We start from the raw sequence: 22,484 nt of genomic DNA on the forward strand, positions 1-22,484 counted from the left end.
CATCAGGAAGCTAATATAAGAGTGGATACAAAGCTGGCTTTAAATAGAGGGAACCATGAGGAGAGTAAATGTACCTTTCTTGGCTGATCCCTTTCGCTGTATGGCGTGCTCGTTTGGGTTGGGCGTCGGCTAAGAGTGCTCGGAGTGTGGATTAACTCCAGTCTCCTATCAGGTGTGTATTTCTTACTACTCTAGCTGTAGGATGGCTACTTCGGGCCGCGATGGGTCGAAAGGGGTCATGTGGGCCTAATGGGCCTACAAGCCCAATTGGATAAGTTGTTTGATTGTGTAGTAAATTTGGGCTAGGCTAGGTGAATCTAATATTTGTGGCTAGATTTGGGCTAAAAGGGCCACACGAGCGTGTGGGCCCATTTGGGCCGAGAATGGGCTTTAGAGCCATTAGTATTGTTATCCATGTTTAAAATACTTTGGTTTACAAAATTACGAAAATACCCTAGTTTGTAAAATTATCAAAATACCCCTAGTTTGTAAAATTACCAAAATACCCCTAATTTGTGAAATTACTGAAATACCCTCGACCTGTAAAATTATTGAAATACCCTCGACTTGTAAAATTACCAAAGTACCCTCGATTTATAGAATTACCGTTTTACCCTCGATTTGTAAAATTACCGTTTTACCCTCGATTTATAAATTCTTGTTTTACCCTCGGTTCTGAATTACTATTTTACCCTCGATTTATAGAATTATCGTTTTACCCTAATTTACATAATTACCATTTTACCCCAGATTTACATAATTATCGTTTTACCCTCAATTTACGAAATTACTGCTTTTACCCTCGATTTATAGAATTACCATTTTACCCTCGATTTATAGAATTACTATTTTACCCTTGATTTACAAAATTACTATTTTACCCTTGATTTACAAAATTACTGTTTTACCCTCGATTTACAAAATTACTAAAATACCCTTGGTTTGTGAAATTACCGCAATACCCTCAATTTGTAAAACTACCAAAATACCCCTGTATGGTAAAATGACGAATATGCCCTTATGTTCCGTATGACTGATGTGCTTAGGATTTACATATATTGATATTGGAATGGTTAAGTTTGAGTGACAGGTGGTGGTTATCGTAGGTGATTGATTATGGAAACGTTTCAACTTCAACCCATAACAGGTGTGTACTAACCCTCTAAATAGCTTAGATTAATATTTGCTGAAAAGCCGAAAGGTTCATATTTTAGTGATTCGAGAATTAATATTTAGATCTATTTTCTACGCACGTTTAAGTTGGATTCACAACGGATATGGGGTAGGAAGGTATTTGGAACGTTCTTCAATGAGTAGATCTCTTGGTAAGTATTCGAACCTTCTTTCCATTTGTATCTTGTGGTTTAAGAAAAGCTGAAAACCCTTCTGTCGACTAAGGCTAAAAGGGTTTTTGGTGTTATTTGGTTTGTTGGTGCTAGTGAGGATTAAAGGCTACCGATCGAGGAGTGTGTGAAAAGCTTGGATCATCGGAGTGACTAAATCTAGTCATCAACTTCGACAAAGGTATGAACCCAAGGGCCATTGTGGATGGTGGCCGAATGTGTAAGTGATGATAATAGGTAGTTTTCGATTTGGTTTAATATTAACATGGTCTAATCTATAAGTGGTTGATTATAGGAGAAATCGCATAGGAGATCTCGTCAAGGAATATCGCAAATCAGGTGTGTAACGAACCCTTTTTCATAGCTTAAAGCGATAAAATGCCGAAAAGCCGAAATGCCGAAATTCTAGCATTTCGAGGACGTGTGAGCAAGTGAACGCTCACTAGTTAGTTAGAATCGATGAGATGATGATTGGGAACAATGGAAACGGTAAGGACGTGATTTTGGCGTTCACGGTAAGTTGGGCCTCGAGGGGCTGAATTAGGGCCCAATAGGCTTTCGGGCCAATTTGGGTAAAAATTGGTAGAAAATGGAAATCTGTTATATGGCATGATAAGACTGTTAAAACCGTTATGGAATATAGGCTAAATGGGCCTAGATGACGAAATTGGCTAAGTAGGGCCCATTAGGGGTTTTAGGCCCAATAACTCGATTTCGCTAAAAATGGGCCAGAATCACTGTTTGCACCCATGGATTGTTAGTAATCATTAATGAACATGGAAACCCTAATTTTTGGTAAAATTATGAGATTACCCTTATAATATGAAAATGACCGTTTTGCCCCTAGGTAAAAATGACCATTATACCCCTAGGGTTTATGTATGATTTTAATACATGGGATTTTGATAAATATGGTATGTATGATATGCACATGAAATGTATGCTATGCACATGATATGTATGATATGCACATGAGGTAATCATAAATGCATTGGGTTGGGTTTTATATGGATGGAGGAAGTGAAAAGGGCTTATGCCCCGATTATCAAAAGGGCTTATGCCCCGCTTATCAAAAGGGCTTATGCCCGATTATCAAAAGGGCTTATGCCCCATTATAAAAGGGCTTATGCCCCATTATAGAAAGGGCTTTTGCCCGCTTATTAAAAGAGGCTAGGCCTCGGTTATATGATAAAGCGACTATCTTGCCAATGGAGAGTTTGGCGGGGTGGGTCGAGTTAATCCCACATGGTGTGTTGGTTGGTATGGGTGGAGAGTAGCGGATGGTGGGTTGAGTAGTCTCCCAAATGGGTTGCATTCTTTCATTGAAATTATATGTGACATTGAAATGGGCCTAAGGGCCATAACGTTCTGATAAAGGCTTGACCCGATAATATGAAATATGAAAAGGCTTGCCCATAATATGAAATATGAAAAGGCTTCGCCCAAGATATGAAATATGAAATATGAAAAGGGCTATGGCCCAAAGCATGATTGAGATTGGATTTGGGCTTAGACCCAACAGTCGTTATTGTTTTGGGCTCTGAAAGGGGCTTGTTGCACATGAGTTTCCAAACTCACCCCCTTTCCTTAACCTTGCGGTGAGCCTTGATGTGGGACTTGGGCGGAGAGGATTCAGTGGCCACGGTGATTGTCTTTGGACTTTTAAATAAGTGTTGGTTTTCATTTAATTTCCTTTAATTATTATTTATTTTTGGGTTGTAATAAGGCCAATTTTAACTTTCCTTTTATTTCTTTTCTAATTATTTTAATTTTAATAACTTTAAAATTGGTTAATAATTATTCAAATGGGCTAGACTTAGGATGTGTTTTCAAAATGATACTTGTTTTCAAAATATCTCAACACCACGATTAATCGATTTATCAAAGACGTCCACTTAAACAAATTTAAACTCGATATAACAAAGTGTGGCTATGGTTGTGGGCATGTCTAGGATTGGATCCAATTAAAGAGCTTGGTACTTAGCGACCTTCATGGCTCACCTCCTCTGTCTCGGATACCTACCGGTGCCCAGCTTCCATACACTTTGTTAACTCAATAAAATGTATGGTTTTAAAACACTAAAACGGAACGTGGGTTTTCAACTCCAATGTGGCACGTCAGATTCGGCCATAACGTCTGGGCCGGGTTTGGGGTGTTACATGTATATAATGGAAATTCATGAGAATCACGTTGACTATGTTCCTAAGTGTGGAGTCAAAGAGTTCAGTGATAAAATAATTATAGATATGACTAGAGTCTGAGAATGGTTGACAAGTGAAGCACAGAGTTAGAGAAATATCAGAGTTTACTGAGTTATCTTGGGATTCAAATTGATGACAGAGTGTTTCTGAAAGTATTGTCTTGAAAACAATTAGTTAGTAATGCTGGAAATTATGAGAAAGATACTAAACCTCACTCTGGTAAGATTTTTGAGGACGAAAATCTCTGAAGGGGGGGAGAGTTGTAATAGCCCAAAATTGGGTCTAGTTGGAATAGAGGTTTCGAGACCACAAAATATGAGATATATATAATTATTTTATGATTATCTTGAGGTCTATGATATGATTGCATGATTGTGTGAAAATTTCGTGAAGAAATTCTATGCATAAAGTGCTTAATTCGAAGTTAGGGACTAAATTGAATAAGTTGCAAAACTTGCATTCTAGAAGTTTCTAGTATGAAATTGATTTGAAATATTAATTAGGAGGTATTAAATAGAAATTTGACCAATTTCTAAGTTATGGACAAAAATTGGACATGGATGGAATTTTTGGAAAGTTTAGTAGTAAGGGTATTTTGGTCATTTAGGGGTAAAATGAATTAAAATACAAAATTAAAAGCCAATTTTGCTCATCTTCTTCACCATGGACGTGAATACCAAGGGAGACTCCATGGCTAGGGTTTTCAAGCTTCCCAAGCTCAATTGTAAGTCCGTTCTAACCCCGTTTTTCAAGTTCTTTACGTTTTTGGAGTCCCGGTAACTTAATTTAGCTTATGCTAGCAATAATTCAACCTAGGGTTCATATTTGGAAAAATACCCATAGGTAAAATTTGTGTATTCTGGTGTTTTATGATAGAATATGAGGTTTTAAGTTATGTTAGACAACTTGTGCTACTCGGTTTTAAGTGAAAACGAGCAAAAGGGCTTAATCGGTAAAAATACCTAATAGTCATAAGTATATGTTAGAGTGAGAATTTGTTGTTGCCATAGAAGGGAAAAGTGATCGTCATGTCATAAAACATAAGAATAAGGGATGAAGTTTAATTCCCGAGCCTAGGGGCAAAAGTGTAAATATGCAAAAGTTTAGGGGCAAAATTGTAATTTTTCCAAAGTTTGAGTTAAGGACTGTTTTGAATAGTACATTAATTAAATAAGTAAAATATGATGTTTTAGATCCCGGAAAACGAGATTTGAACCTAGAATGAGAGAAAATTGAAAATTGGGAAAGTTGGTAAAATGGCCGTTTTAATATCAAGGTAAGTTCATATGTATAATAAGCATTAATTTATGCATGTTTCAATGTAAAATTGATATATTTACTATGATCTCCAAGGTGTTGAAAGTATGTAAGTTGGTATGATAATAATACAACAATAATGCTGTAATTTATATTTGAAAGTTAAATTTAGTGAATTAATTGAATTATGTTAAATTAAATGATTATGGTGCCAAGTTTATGAATTGATTTAAATATATGTCTATGGTACATGAAGTGCATTGAATTATCATACATAAATGTGATTTCTATGATTATGGATATTTTGGGAAATTGTAAGTTCATATGATTTTTAATAAGACAATGTGTAATTTAATGTTATTGCGTTGATATTAAATGAGATGTAAGTTAATATGTAAGTAATACATCACTATTACTTGTATTATGATATTTTATAAAAATATTGGAAATATGTTTGTGGATAATTACTTGATTAGTGAAATTGTTGGAAAAGAAAAAGAAATCCCGGTTGAACCTTCGGAAAGATTGGATGATACAGATGGTATGTAGCTAGGTCACATGTATAGTGATGAGTGCACATCATGTGTACAAGAGAGCTACAAGACATTATGATGTAGCTAGGTCGCATGGGTGTAACTATGTGTACACCATGTAGACAAGAGAGCTACGGGATATATGTAGCTAGGTCGCATGCGTGGTTCCAAGTGAAGGACACCATGTAGACAAGAGAGCTACGAGATAAATAAATCTGGCTAGGTCACATGGGTGGTACTAAGTGTTCACCATGTGTACAAGAAAGCCGAACTATATGATGGGTGGAGCTATGTGCTGAAACCACCAAGTATCGAGGATTGATCCGAAGTGTTCAACGGGAGACTCTCTATGTATTGCTTTGTGAGTTTTGTGATAAATAAGTGCGGGAACTTGGTTATGTGAATGATGTATTCATTAACTGACCAGGATGTGGTAAGGTTATAAACAAGTAAGTTATACATGAGGATGATTTTATGGTGACCTTGTGATCATGGGCCTATACTTGTGATGTATGAAATATGGTGAAAATGATTTGTGATATGTATGTTAAAATGAGGTTAATACAAAGAAAGTGTGAAAGAGTGAATTAGCAATAAAACTATTTTGGACAGTAGCAGTGACGTGATTTTGAAAAATCACCAAAAATAGTATAAATTGAATCAGAGACTGAATGAGATATCAAATTAAAGATTAATGAGTCTATTTTCATATAAAAGAAACATACAAGCAAAGGAGTTCTATATTTTTAGATATTTATGTTTTTGTGAGACTGATTCTGAATGATTACGTGATCCCCAGTTCTGACTTTGGAAAATCACAAAAATTTGGATAAAAATAATTAGAGGCTCAAAATTATATTTTTAAAATCCATAATGAGTCTATTTTCAAGATAAATCAACAAGAACATTATCTTAGTTCTGTACTGTGAGATAATTATTTTTTAGTGAAGAGAGGTCAGAACTGTCAGAAAGTGAAATAGGGGAAATTTTAATGAAGAAACTATACTAATTGGCTAAACCAAAAATTATGAAAATTTTATGGTGGAAATATATTTGAGTCTAGTTTCAGGGGAAATTTACGGATCTTAATTTGGAGCTCTGTAGCTCGAATTATAAATAATTAAGTGACTATGACTCGTGTGGACAGTTTGATGTGAACATTTATTAGTAAATTGTGAAATCGTACTTACAAGAATGCTATATACATTAAGGATGTGGAATGGAGAGGAGGAGGAGGAAAATAAATGTATGTGGAATACATGGAAACTATGGTATATGAAATATTGATATAATGAAATAAATGATATGTGTTTATAAGAAAACAAAAAGAGAATGTTATGTATCATGACATGTATATATATATATATATATATATATATGACTAGTCTCAATGTAATGCTTGTTGGGTATGGAATTGAATTGAAATGTTTCAGGTAAACATGTTATTCTGTGCATCTGAATCATGGTATTTTATAAAGATATGATCTAGCTTTAAATATGAATGCTTGATGATTAAGCTGAAGATATTTGGTAAGATGATAATCTTGGTATAAAAGTATAAGTGGTACTATAATAAACAAGGTAAAATGAGTATGAGAGACACATGTATGATGACATACAAATGCTATGTTTGTGGTTTAATTGAGGATGTTTAATCATTAAATGAATACCATGTTATATGCTTTTGATTTTGTATAAGTGTGTAAGAGATCAAGGTTGACCAAAGCTTGGAAAATAGCCTAGGTATATTCCACACAGGCAGAGACACGACCACGTGTCTCAGCCGTGTATGGAACACGACTTTGGGACACGAGTGTGTGGAGCCTTAAAGCATGAAATTTCTAAGATTTTTGTAAGTTCTCGGTTTAGTCCCAAACCCTTTCTAAAGTATGTTTTGGGCTTCGTAGACTCAAATAAGGGACTATGTGTAAGAGAATGAACGCTTTGAAATATGAATACAATTTTATGGCTCGTATTTTAGTTTAATGTTTGTATGTTTGTCTGGTAAATCCTCGTACCTTAGCCCGACCTCGGATACGGGTAAGGGGTGTTACACCTCTAATTAATGATCCAATTCAATTTCATGCTAAAAGCTTCTAGAACTCAAGTTTTACAATTTATTCAGTTTAGTCCTTAAAGTCAAATTAAACACTTTTCACATTGAATTTCTTCATGAAATTTTCACACAATTCAGGATGTGGTCTTGAAACCACTGTTCCGATTAGGCCTTAATTCATAAAATAATTATTTCTATTTTAGATTTTGTAGTCTTGAAACCACTATTCCGATTAGGCCCTAATTCAGGATGTTACATTCCTTGTGACCAAGTTAGAATCGAGAACCTTAGAATTTGAATCAAAAATCAAGAAATTAGCTCGAACGCTACGCAAAGAAGCTACTCAACACAGAAAACAACTGCAAGTGAGAGAGGATGAATATGAAAAACTATCTAACACAGAGGCAATAGATGATACACTTAGTGATCCGGAAGAAAAGGCGAATCAAACCAATCGACAACTCGCAGCGGCACCAAATGAGAAACAATCGTGTGAATAACTTATTTGACAGGGTAATACAATTTGAACTAAAGTCAAGCTTAATTCATTTATTGCCCACTTTTCAAGGTTTGAAAAATGAGAACCCCCACACTCATGTTAAGGAATTCCACATGGTTTGCTTAAGCATGAAACTACGGGGAGTGACCAAAGATCATAATAAACTTCGTGTTTTTTCTTTCTCGTTAACCGACTATGCTAAAGAGTGGTTATTTTATTTACCTCCAGGATCTATTAATACATGGTCTAACATGTCTCATTTATTTCTTGACAGGTTTTTTCCAACAGCTCGGGCAACCGAATTAAGGAGAGATATTGTCAAAATTCAACAAAAAGAGATTGAATCACTCTATGACTACTGTGAGCGATACAATAAATTGTGTGCAAGTTGCCCACAACATGGCCTACCTAAACAATCTCTTCTTCAGTATTTCTATGAGAGGTTACTCCTAGTGGAAATAGAGATGATAAATGTTGCTATTGGAGAGGCACTTGTAAATATGGCACCTGAGAGAGAAAGAGAGTTAATTTTGACCATGGCTGCAAATTGTCAACAATTCTGACTGGCTACAAAACCTATGAGACGAGTTCATGGTTAAGTACTTTATCTTTGGAATAGAAAATTGATAAGCTCACTAATTTTGCTCAAAATTTGCTTACAGATAAAACAAGCCCAACACAGTTATGTGGAATTTCTACTATGCCAAATCACCTGACAGACTCATGTCGTATTTTACACGAAGGTTCAACAGAACAAGTGAATGTTGTCTGAAACTGTAACAGCTCGTTTTTAGTCAAATCAGGACAGTGGTTTCAGGACCACAAATCTGAAGTCAAAATTATTATTTTATTATTATTTTAATTTCTACAGCATGATAATATGTTCTTTTTGAAATTTTCATTGAGAAATTATATCATTATATTGGTCAATTTGATAAAAAGGACTAAATCACGTAAAGCATAAAACTTGTGTTCTATTAGCTAGAGGTGTTAAATAGCTATAGAACCTTAAAGTTAAGGTCCTTAAGTGGTAATTAGACCATTATCATAATGGTGGATGATAATGGCTTGGTAAATTTGAAATAATTAATGTTCATTAAGGTTATTTTTGTAATTTAGTTATTAAAGGTTAATTTAATAAAATAAAAATCATTTTTATTCATTGTCATCTTCTCCAAACCAATTGAGAAGGAAGAAAAGCCAAAATTTCTAGGTTTTCATTCATCCATGGTTATATAGCTCATTAAGGTACGATTTTTTCCCGTTTGTAAGGATTTTTTATGTTTTTTGAGATCGTTCCAGCTAGGTCTAGCTAGCCCAAGGACTATTTTGCAAAAATATTAAAGATTTTGAATGTTTCCATTGATGAATAAGCATGTGTTTTGATGTTTAATGATAGATTATCAATGTTTTTTTTTTGTGAATTATACAAGTTTTAAAAGTGATTTTTAGTGAAAATACAAATCAGGGATTAAATTGTGAAATGTGGAAACTTTAAGGTCAAAGAGTGAAATAAATGAAAAATATGGGCTGCTAGGGACTTATATGTAATTCGATTAGCATGGGTTAGTATTGAATTTCATTATTTTTTGTTTTTTAAAATAAGGACTAAATTGTAAAAGTTGTGAAACATTAGGGGAAAATGTGTAAAAGTTCCTTAATGTAAATTTTGGACTAAATTGAATAGAGAGATAATTAAATAAGTTAATTTTCATTACATATAGATCAGGAAAAGCAAAACTTGCACCTAGATCGAAGGGAAGACAAAGTTCTTGACTAATTGACCAATTTAGTCATTTTTACATCCGAGGTAAGTTCGTATGTAATAAATTTCATTATAAATGTATTTTAAATGCTTTGATATTGCATAAAATATGATTACAAGACTACATACATGTTCGACAAAGTTTGGAGATGATTCGACATTTGAAATCCTGATTGAACCTTAGGAATAGATTAGGATACTAGTGACATGTCATTAGTGGATTATTGTGATTATGTGATTCCGGATGCTGATCTTGTACATCCTACCAGTGGCTGAGTATACCAGCATGTGTTGCGGATACTTGATAGCTTGTGTCAGTAGCACTGTGTAGCTACGTCTCGACTGACAGCTTGTGTGACCAGGCCTGTTGACAGCTCTAGTGTGAGCAATATATGTGATATGAGATTGAGATAGCTTCAGCCATATATATGGCACTTCGGGTGTGAGTTTCCCATGTATTTGATAGTATTCCGAATGGTTCAATGAGTAAATGAAAGACATGGTTGTATATGAGATTGATACGAGATGGTACAGGTATGTACATGAACTATATAAGCTTAAATTGAAGAAGTTGTGAAGTTCATATATAAGATTATGATTGAAAATGTGAAAGGTTTGTTAGTATAAATGAATTACATGTTGATATGTTCAAATTGATGAATTTTATATTCATATTAAGTTTGAGTTTATTTCACACGAGCTTACTAAGCTATAAAGCTTACTTTGTTTAATTTTCCATGTTTTATAGTGACTTTAAAGCTAGCTCGGAGTCGGGGATCGTCAGAGACTTCGTCATATTATCCTACTATCACTTGGGTACCTTTTGAGCTAATGTTTTAAGTATATGGCATGTATAGGGACTTTGGTCATTTTGGTATATATTTGGTCTTATGCATAGCCATGAAAGTTGGCTCATTTTGGTTGTTTCGGATTTGTATATATATATATGCAAATAGCCTTTGATGTGTGGTTTATAATTGTCTTGTGAATGCCTTATTGAGATTTAATATTAAAGGTAGTAATGGATTAATATTCGAGATGTATTATCATGTTATGTGTAGGAAAAATATTGCATATAGTAGGTGGATTATTTAGATGATTTTGGTTATGATTTTGGCAAGAATGAAATGATAAATTTTGAGATTTGTGTAGATCGTGATTAATGGTATCAGACAAGCATGAATTGAACTTGTTTGAAGCTGATTTAGATGCCTATTTTATGCCATGAATTGTGCAATTTAGTTTGGTGTAAGTTTATGCAAGTTGGGTGGCAAAATGGCTTGGTAAATAGCCTATTTTTGTTCACACAGGCATGTGTCTCAACCGTGTGTCTCAATCGTCTACAATACAAGGTCATGTACACGGCCATGTGTCCCCTGGTGTTGAAATTAAAATCAAATCAGTATGCTCCACACGGCCTCATACATGGGTGTATGACTTGGTCGTGTGGCATAAGTCAGTATACCCTACAGGTTTGGCACGGCCTAGCACACGGCTTGGCACACGGGCGTGTATGGCCATTGTTTTAAGGCACACGGGCGTGTGTGTTGGCCATGTACCCAAGTTAGAGAGTTATATAGGGTCAGGCACGGGCTGGGATGCGGCCATTGATCTTATTTCGAATGTCCACATGGCCTGTGATACAAGCGTGTCTGTTAGTCGTGTGAGACACACGACCAGGCAACACAGGCGTGTGTCCCCTATTTTTGAGAAAATTTTCTAAGTGTTCTTAAAGTTTCCAAAGTTATCAGTTTAGTCTTGAACCATTTCCAATGCATGTTTAGGGCCTTGTAGGCTCATATTAGGGACTTTTTGACTGAGATTGAGTGATGATTGCTTGAAATGTGAAAATGTAAGCAAAGTGAATGTTTAATTATTTTACAAGTCCGGTAATGCTCCATAACCCTATTCCTGCATTGAATACAGGTGAGAGGTGTTACATTTATTGGTATCAGAGCTACAATTTATTTGATTCTCAAACTAACGTAATGTGTGTGAGAGTCTAGCTATACATGCCATATATAAACTGTGATAGTGCAATGACTCTTGACAATTTAGTTTTCGTATAGTAAATGGATCTCGAACAAGATGTAGCTGACGATGTTGAGTGTAATGCACCAGTTCTTGCTCAAGAGGAAGCGCCATCTAAATTTAGAAATGTATCGAGTAGTCACGGAGGAGAGGATAAAGAAGCCTTTTTCCAAATGATGAACGAATGGTTCACGCAATTTGTCTGAACAAATCCGGCTGCTCAACAACCTCCACCCCTACGTAATCCTCAACCTATTCCTATAACTCCTCAAGTTGTAGAACTTCAACGATTGAATAAGCTGCCAGTAGATAAAATCTGAAAACACGGGGCTGAAGACTTCAGAGCTACCACTGATGATGGTCTCAAGCAAGCTGAATTTTGGCTTGAAAACACTATTCAGGTATTTGATGAACTATCGTGTATGCCAGCTGAGTGTTTAAAATGTGCTATTTCATTATTGAGGGACACTGCATACCAATGGTGGAATACCCTAGTATCAGTGGTACCGAGAGAAAAAGTGACCTGGGAATTCTTTCAGACTGAGTTCTAGAAGAAATATATAAGTTAGTGGTTTCTTGATCAAAAGCATGAAAAGTTTCTAGATTTGAAATAGGGCTGTATGACTATGATTGAGTACGAAAGAGAATTTGTAAGATTGAGTAAGTATGCTCGGGGGTATGTTTCTATTGAAGAAATCATGTGAAAAAGGTTTGTTGATGGGTTGAACGAGGATATTAAACTTCTAGTTGGAATTCTAGAATTGAAAGAATTCATTGTCCTAGTTGATACAGCTTGCAAAGCCAAGGAGCTTAGCAAAGTAAAGAGAAAAGTAGATTCAGAGGCTAGAGACTCGACAAAAAGACCGATGAATAAGCCATATCAATCTTCGTCAAAGAAATCCAGAGATTCGTTCACTCGTCCAAATGCTTCAATCTGGTATTCGAACAGAGGTCGTGGAAAACAATACTCAAGTCCTAAAGCTCAAGCTACATCGGTATCGAGTGTTGGAAGTGTGAGAAACTATATACCTGAATGTCAACAATGTGGAAGACATCATCCTGGTGAATATAGAATAAATAATCGGCCTTGTTTTAAATGTGGCTCGTAAGATCATTTCATACGGAATTGCCGAGAACTAGTAGAGAAAGATAATATTCAAAATGCAAGATCGAGTAACACAGCCACTAGAGGGAGGACACCAAGAAATACGAGAAATACGAGTGGTAATCATGGTACTACGAAGATTCTATAGTAAGATTCGAGGCCTAAGCACTTACTAGAACTTACGCTATTTGCGCTCGCGAAGAGGCATCATCACTTGATGTTATCACTAGTATATTTTCTCTTTACGACACTAATGTGATTGCATTGATTGATCCTAGATCGACTCATTCATATATCTGTATGAATTTAGTGTTTAGTAAGAATTTTCCTATTGAGTCTACCGAGTTTGTGATTAAAGTATCTAACCCCTTAGGCAAGAATGTTCTAGTTGATAAAGTTTGCAAGAACTGTCCTTTAATGACATTGGGTTACTGTTTTCTAGCTGATTTGATGTTATTACTTTTTGATGAGTTTGATGTAATTCTGGGTATGGATTGGTTGACTCTGCATGTAACACCCCTAACCCATATCTGTAACACCCCTATCCCGTAACCATCACCGGAATAGGACAAGGCGTTATCGAAAATCAGAAAACAGATCTTAATAGTAAAATTTTGAACATTCTCTTGAAATAAAGATTTTTTCCATAAAAATGCTAGACACAGCCAGTGATCGAATTTCTAACTTATAAAATTAAACATCCAAAAGATGCCATATTCGCATGGCTTAAATACGTTAACCAAAATATCCTTCCACTATTAGTCTATTCTATACATGCCTTAAACCTTAATGATATACAAACTTTATCTACTCACATGATAACTCGATAGTGTGATGAAATCTCCTCAACTTCCAACCCAAGCAATTTCTCTGAAGCCCTATAGACATAGGAAAAACACACAGAATAAGCTTTGAAAGCTTAGTAAGCCTTAAGCAAATAAATCATTTCAATGATTATGAAAATTCCATATCACTAATCCGAATTGAAAAATAATCTCAATTGCATATACATTCATAGTACTCTTAAGTTCATATAACCTTATTAAATAGCTTCACTTATTTATATTTACAAATAACTTATGACTATGATTTTAAATTCGTGTGATAACTGTCAATTCATTCGTATGAACAAAACTTGCACATATCCAATACATACCAACCAAAACATGTCATATTTTTCCATGTTTGATTCATGGAACCACAAGGTCACATGTCAAGCACATATAGCATATATTTATCTGTTATTTATCACGTCTCATTTTCACATGGACTACATACATCTGACCAAGTTTATTCAATGTTCACAACATAATCACATAATCACTACAAGCTGTCTTGCTGAGCAGCAGTCACTAAATTAATTATAATTGGAGATAAAAAACTCCAAATCATGTGATGTTAATTTTCCCTGAAATTAGACTCATATATCTTATATCTCTAAAATTTTCAGAATTTTTGGTTTGACCAATCAATACCAGATTTTTCTTAAATTTTCCCCTATTTCACTGTTTGACTATTCTGACCATTCTTCACTATAAATCAGATTTCTCATTGTACATAATTCAAAATATGTTCTAGTTTATTTCATTTGAAACTAGACTCATTAAAGAGTCTAAGAATATAAATTTTATCTTATAATCATCATTGTAAAATTTACAATGATTTTCTACATACAGAATAGGGGATTTCGAAGTCATTTTGAATCTATGTAACGCCACTTCAAATATCTCATTATCTACAATTCTTTTTCTTACACGATTTCTTTTATAAGAAACTAGACTCATTAAGCTTTAATTACATAATTTATTCAGCTTCTAATTCATTTTTCACAATTTATGGCGATTTTCCAAAATCACGCTACTGTTGCTGTCCCAAGAAGATTTATTACAAATTTGCTCTTTCACACATTCCTTGCATTCAAATTATTTAAACATGTATATCATGTCATTCAAGATCGAACTCATATAACATAGGCATTAAAATGCTTTACTATCAACTTTAGTTCAATTGAAACGAATAAAATACAATATCATATTCACATTTAATTTTCCATGATCGTAATCACCTAAAAATAAAATCATATACTTCCACAAACCTTTCCACAAGGACCAAGTGTTTATATTTGAATATAAACATAGAATCACTTCACATAACTTCACACATTTACCGAATGTATCACGATCACATTTATAGTCATAACACTTATTCATAGATGCATCACTTTATACATTTATAATTTAATTCAAATCAAAATCGCATACGAGTACATGATACATACCTGGCCAACTTAATATGTAATACACTTTCAGTTTGTCATCTTAGTGTAGGATCTTGTAATTGTATACTTTTATCAAATTCATCGGCACTTGGCCTGCTAGGTAAAAAGCCCGAAATTATATTACCAGCACAAAGCCTACGGGACTTTAGCCCGGATACATTTCTTGCACGAAGCCTACGGGACTTTAGCCCGGATACATTTCTTGCACGAAGCCTACGGGACTTTAGCCCGGATACATTTCTAGCACGAAGCCTGCGGGACTTTAGCCCGGATACATTTCCAGCACGAAGCCTACGGGACTTTAGCCCGGATACATTTCCAGTATCTTGCATATTTTTTTCACATGTTAACACATTTCATGTGACAGCCCTAAATTGACCCTAGTCGGGAAGTGGTTTCGGGACTGCTAAACCGAGTCACCGAAATATTTGAATGTGATATTTATTGTCTAGAATATGTGAATATGAATGTTGAAAGTTTTAAGCTTCGATTTAGTCGATTGCATGTGAATTTAGTTAATAGGACTTATGTGAGAAAATTTAGAAATGTGCTAGGCAAATGTAAGTGGCCTATTAATGCATGTTATAAGAATGAAGGGTTTGCATGTCAAATATCCATTTATTATGAGTAGAGGCCGGCCATGGATGGGTCATAGATGATAATATGAATTTCCTATTAGCATTATGGGTTTAGAAAATAAAATAGTGAATTAAGAATGATAAAACATGAGGTGAGTGGGAGGAGAAACCAAAGTTGTCTCCCCCTTACTCCCCATTGCCGTGACTAGAGAAAGAGGAGGAAAAACAAAGTTCTTTCTTTGTTGTTCAACTTGGCCGAATAGAAGAAACAAATGAGGGGAAGAATTTCGGTCACTTGAATCCTTAGGAAGGTTAGTATATTGTGTTGAAATTGTGAAATAATTACTTGTTTTAGGTAAATTATCATGGTTCTTGCTTAGCCCATGCAAAAATTTCCACTATTGATGGGTGAATAGAGCCTTCGGCTATGGTTATAAGGGAAGGAATTTTGATTATTTTACTTGAATCTTGATGATGAATGTATTGAGGAAAGAACTTGGTCTTTCTAAAAATATGAATGGTTAAAGCTCATACTAGTAATAGCCGAATTAAAGAATGCTTGATGTCAAGAGTAAATGTTGTTCATGTTATTTGGATAAGAAAGGGTAGTTAGGTGAAGTAGAGTCTAGCAAATGAGCACATATGTGCACTAGCTGCTAAATGAAGAAAAATCGGCTAACAAGGGTGTACTAAGGCCGAATATGATTTTGAACATTATTGAGTAATGTATGTGTTTTGAATCGATGGAATGGAGAGGATGCTTTAATTGTGTTATGAACAATTATATGTTAAATTAAGGTTTGCTAAGCTAGCTAGTAAGGTGAAGTGCAAATGTTAGTATGTGATTACTAGTGTATATATGGTATTAGCCGAGTTTTGAACTTGAAACAAAATGGTATTTAGTCAATACAAGTAACCATATTTGTAGAATGTATTAAGTATATAATTGGCCTCAACATAGACATGCATATTCGGCCACGTGAGATAGATTGGTGTTGCATGTATTCGGTTAGAGGCAAGCATATTGATGCTTTTATCTTGGCTTAGATAATCGGCTAAAAGAGAGTGTGGGCTAACATGTTGAGTTTGATTCATGATTTCATATTTATGTGACTCTAATGTCTAATGTATATATGGGCTAAGTACCTTGAGTTTCTCTTTTTGATGTTCAAATGATTAAATCAATTTATTTGTTAAATTAAGCTCAAGAGCAAAGGGGAACTAAATCCGATAAAGGGAAGGAAAAAGTGATCGAGTAGCCGTCGAAATCGTTCGACAACATCCGAGGTAAGTTTTCGAGTAATGGAACTTAGATTATGATTCGATTTGATCATGTTATAAGCAAATCACAATCATGCTCTTGTATGTGGCTATTGAGCCGAAAATGGTAATGCTTGATAAGTGACTTGTGTTTGAATTCTAATTATGAAAATGAAATATAGATGTGTCATGATTTATGGATATGTGCATGAATATTCGGATGATAACCGGGCTAAGTCCCGAAGGCATTTGTGCGAGTTACTATAACCGAGCTAAATCCCGAAGGCATTTGTGCGAGTTACTATAACCGGGCTAAGTCCCGAAGGCATTTGTGCGAGTTACTATAACCGGGCTAAGTCCCGAAGGCATTTGAGCGAGTAGCTATGTCCGGCTAAATCCCGAAGGTACTTGGTTGGGGAATGAGCGATCTTGCTGTAATAATTTCAATTAATACGCTCGTAAAATCCCAATGATGAGGTATGTTTTGTATATGCATTGGAATTGTTGATTCCTTTTAAATATTATTCGCTCAGTCGATTAATAAGCTTTCGGCCTTTGGTTAAGTTGATCCCTTATGTATGAATATAAGGGTTGGAAATGTGAAGTAGGAATGATTTTGAGAATATGTGTATATGAATTATCCGTTTAGTCATATGAATGCTATACTTCAATTGTGCCTAATTTCATTGCTCAAAACTTACTAAGCATTAAATGCTTATTCCGTTCTATAAATCTTTGTTTTATAGATTTTGGTTCGTCAGCTATCGGACTCGGGAGTGTCAAATTTGAAGTCGCCCACACTATCAAAGCCCTTTTGGTACACTTTTGGTCGAACTCTGAAAATGGCATGTATAGGACTACCCTTTTTGTTGTTGGTCATGTACCCTTTGGTTTTGTATAAATTTGGATAGCCATGCGAAAATGGCTTATATATACTTTGAGCATAGCATTATAATCGTTTTGTATGTTGTTCATTGAGAGGTATGGAAATGTTTGGTAACGATTAGCCATAGGAATGGTTAATCATGATCATTTTGGTGCTTTGAATGACAAATTCTAGTTGATTCATGGAAAACCATGAAATAGGTAAAGTTTACCTTAAAAACAGATGCTGACAGCAGCAGTGGTGTGGATTTGAAAAATCACTAAAAATAGTAGGAATGGAATTAAATAGTGAATAAATTATGTGATCGAACCTTGATGAATCTATTTTCATATGAAAGTATCAAAAAGATCATATGAGCTGTATTTTATGAGATGCTGAAGTTTTCGTGATATAGGGCCAGAGCGATTTCTGGATCCCCTGATCCGACTTTGGAAATTCACTATAAATTAACCAGAGATAATTAGAAGTCATTCCATATATGTACAGATTCCTTTTCGAGTCTAGTTTCTTTAGAAATAAACGGAATAAGTATTGAATCCCTGTACAAGGAGATATCTAAGTCGTAATGGATGAAGGTCAGAGTAGTCAAACCCTGAAACAGGGGAGAATTTAACTAATAAACTGTACTAATTGGCTTGACCAAAAATTCTAGAAAAAAATTTGTAGATGGATATATGAGTCTAGTTTCAGGAAAAATTTACGAAACTGGTTTTCGAGTTTTGGAACTCAAGATATGATTCTTAAGGTGACAGTGACACAGTTAGCCAGCTTGTCCGGAAATTTTTAAAATGGACTGTGAAAATAAATGAATTAAGTCTGTTAGCACCTCGTGTTCGACTCCGGCAACGGTCTCGGGTATGGGGTGTTACATTTCACATAACATATCACATTAGTAATTCAATTGCTTCATTCGAATATAAGCACAAAATGTACACCTACCCTTTAACTTTCGGTTCAATAATCATACACAAAGAACACATCATCTTTTCACTATCCCAGTTTCACTTTTAATAACCATTCGGCAATATGCCATATTCACAAATTATTTCACACACAACCTCGATCAAGTAGGAACAATAGTCACAATTCATCAATTATACAAATATCCCATTCTTTGACTTTGTTTCATAATAGCTATTCGGTCACCACATATATACCATTCAATTCACATTCGACTTTATACAAACAAGTACAGTAAAATTGTACACACATATTACACACTTTCACATCATTACTTAATAGTCATTCGGCCATATTATATAAATAAATCATCCATTTCATATTCGGCTTTATAGCCTAAATTCAATATACTTATTGCAAATCGAACTTGTAAAGGTCAAACAATTTCTTATCATATTATATAATCTTAAGCGTAGACAAATCAAATTTAATTACTTAAGGACTTACCTTGAATGTCATTGCACAATTACGGATTGATTAATCAACTACTTTTGCTTTCCCCCTTTCCGAATTTAGCTCCTTTTTCTCTTGAGCTTAATTCAAACAAACAAATAAACATTTATTCACCTTAATCCATCTTTGATACGTAAAGATAAACTTGTACACTTAGTGCTCATTAACCGATCTCGTACACTTAGTACTCGGTATAAATTCAGTTTGCACACTTAGTGCCAAATGATCAATTTTTTTTACACTTAGTACTCATTACCAATTTCACTTTGCACACTTAGTGCTCATCTCAAGCTTACTACCATTTTGAATATATATACACATACTTATACCACAATCAGCTAGATCAAATAAATGTGTATATATATATATATATATTCACCTTCGGTGATATCAAACCATACATATGTATTCACTTTTGATTATACCAAACTATACATATATAATTATGTACTTCCATTGAGTTCATGAATTACATTATAATTAAATTCAATCAACTCAATTGCTTAAAACTTACCTCGATTATCGACGGATTAAGTTTCTCGGCTATTCAATTAATTTCGCTTTTCTTTTATCCGCTTCTGATCTCCTCGTTTCTTGATCTAAATTTTGAATCAAGGAAGGCCGAATGTCTTGTTTCTTTTCTATTTTCTTCTTATTTTTATTTCGACAAGAACAAGGCAAGTGGTTTTATTTTATTCCTTTTCTTTTATTTTTATTACTTTCATTTCATATAATATAATAATACTAATAAGTAAAATGCATATATTCATTATATAAAACTAATAACAATAACAAGTGCCGTCCACTACACTTGGAAATGGCAAAATTTCCTATGAAATCCCTCCACTAATAATAGTCCTCATAATTTGGTTATCACCAAATAACTCATTAAGTTTTAATATTATGCATTTAGACCCTATTCAATAAATCGGCATTCAAATGATGCAAATTTTAAAATAAAATTTCACGCCAACCAAATTCATGCATTCAAAACATAGATAAATAATAAACAAATAATAACTTTTTTTTACTCGAATTCGTGGTCCCGAAACCACCGTTCTGACTAGGGTAAAAATCGGACTGTCACAATATCTGTTGCCGAAATGGGGTTACGAGACATTACCGGTCATAATACAACTCAAACGAATATTCCTTACATTTCATATTTCGTAACTCATTACCATTACAGAACTTATCATTTAAATACTTAAACATAATCAAACATGTATCAGCAAATAACAAAAACAAAGCATGTGATAAAATATCTATCTTATTAGTTGAATGACAAACATACCATTTCAAAACTTATGCACATATGCATATATTAAAACTAACAAAACATATATAAAACCTTAATAACGTTACAATGGCCGAATATATTATAGTTATTAAATGACCAATTCCAAATTTCATTTTTAACCAATTCATGCCTCATTCACTTGACTAATATTAAGCATTTCCTAAGTACTATAGCCGAATCAAAACATGCAAAATTTATACGTTTTCTACTTTTGCATAATACACACATTTGATCAAATCATAAGGCTCAATTTTTATTAATATAGAGGATAATAACTAGCATTATAATTTTAAAACACAAGTGCCGATTCAATATGCTCTAATTCAATCTCCTATTTCATGACTAGACAAATTCACATATTATGCATATTATTCTAGTCTAAAACATCCACACAGCATAATAGACATATTTATATATACACATAAATATGCATTAAACAAGGCCAAAAATATACATCTTTTCTCATCTCAAGTTATGCGCATATAACCATATCAATTTAGACCATTTTCAAGTATCAATACATAAACATATTATGACTATTATAATCATACCTAAACTTCATTTTTATCTTGTCAAATAAATCATGTGAAACCAAATCTAAATACACAATAATTTAAGCATACTGCTTATACATACTTGCCATCACAAACCGAATCTAAATAGCTAATCCACTAGTGAACATGCCATAAGCATATACCTTTATTTTTTACTAGGTTTAACTGAATAAACTCATGCCCTGAACAAGCTACCATTTATATCATAAAATAACCAAATCCAAACATATAACCAAAACACAATTCATACATATCATAATATATACTTACCAGAATAAACTCAAACCATAATCAAATATAACCAAACTTAAGCATGAAGATTAAGCCATTTTCGCATGGCTAAATATATACAACTTTCAAAAACAAACCAAAACAAATCTAGCCTATGCATGCTATAGGTTCATAGTTCAAGCTTTTTAAAATACCGAAATAACGATCGATAGTGTGACGAATTTCCTTGATGATCCCTGAGCTCGTAACCAACTTTCAAAAATCTATAAAACAATGAACAAACACTCACAAAGTAAGCTTAAATAGCTTAGTAAGTCATAAGCAAATAATTCATTTTAATGACATACATAATTCAATTAAACTAGATCGAACCAAACAAACCTTAACCAAATGTACATATATCATGCTTGCAAACTCAAACATATCTCATAAACATTAACATTTTAATATCAATGGCCGAACGTACATATACTCATAAACCTATATAATTCTCACTTTTATAATGCATATTTCATATATATATATCACAAGTACACACTTACCTTATTTTCCCAATCATTTAACTTAGCACATACCTGACCTCTTAGCTTGATTTCACATTCAATCATTACTCGATATTGCCCGTTGAACCATTCGGAATTAATAAGGATACTTGGATAGTCAAAAAGCCCGTACAACGCCAACGTCCCAGACATGGTCTTACATGTAAGCACATATCAGTGCCACTATCTCAGACAGGATCTTACAGTAAATCAGAAATCGATGGCAATGTCCTAGACGTGGTCTTACACGAAATCACATCTCGGAATCCTATGTCATGACATATGTATCCTAACTATTCCTAAGGATCGCACGGGGCTTTCGGACATCGTAAACCAAAGAATTCCATCTCGTATATATTTCTCCCATGCTTACACAAATTCGACTTGAATATATATATATACAAGTAATAATTCAATTCGGCACAAATAATATATATAAAATTGAATTTAACGACATTTATTTACTTATGAACTTACCTCGTACGGATTTAGGCAGAAATAAACGGCTATTCAATGATTTTCGATTTCCCAGATCTAATCCTATTTTCTTCAGTTCTTGATCTAATCACATTTAAATTTGACTTATTCAATCTCACATTCATTCAAATTAATCCATAAACACATATTTAGGGCATTTTACAAATTAGCCCT

At 34.0% G+C, this 22,484-nt stretch overlaps 1 long non-coding RNA gene across 1 annotated transcript; it reads left to right on the forward strand.

The window, feature by feature from the left end:
* Window positions 1–1,082: 1,082 nt before the first annotated feature.
* Window positions 1,083–1,524, forward strand: LOC128291747 (uncharacterized). Its single transcript, XR_008281574.1, has 3 exons — window positions 1,083–1,147; window positions 1,237–1,325; window positions 1,440–1,524. It is a non-coding gene; the product is annotated as an uncharacterized LOC128291747 (long non-coding RNA).
* The last annotated feature ends 20,960 nt before the right edge of the window (window positions 1,525–22,484 follow it).

Source organism: Gossypium arboreum, chromosome 4, assembly GCF_025698485.1.
Source record: "Gossypium arboreum isolate Shixiya-1 chromosome 4, ASM2569848v2, whole genome shotgun sequence".
NCBI lineage: Eukaryota > Viridiplantae > Streptophyta > Magnoliopsida > Malvales > Malvaceae > Gossypium > Gossypium arboreum.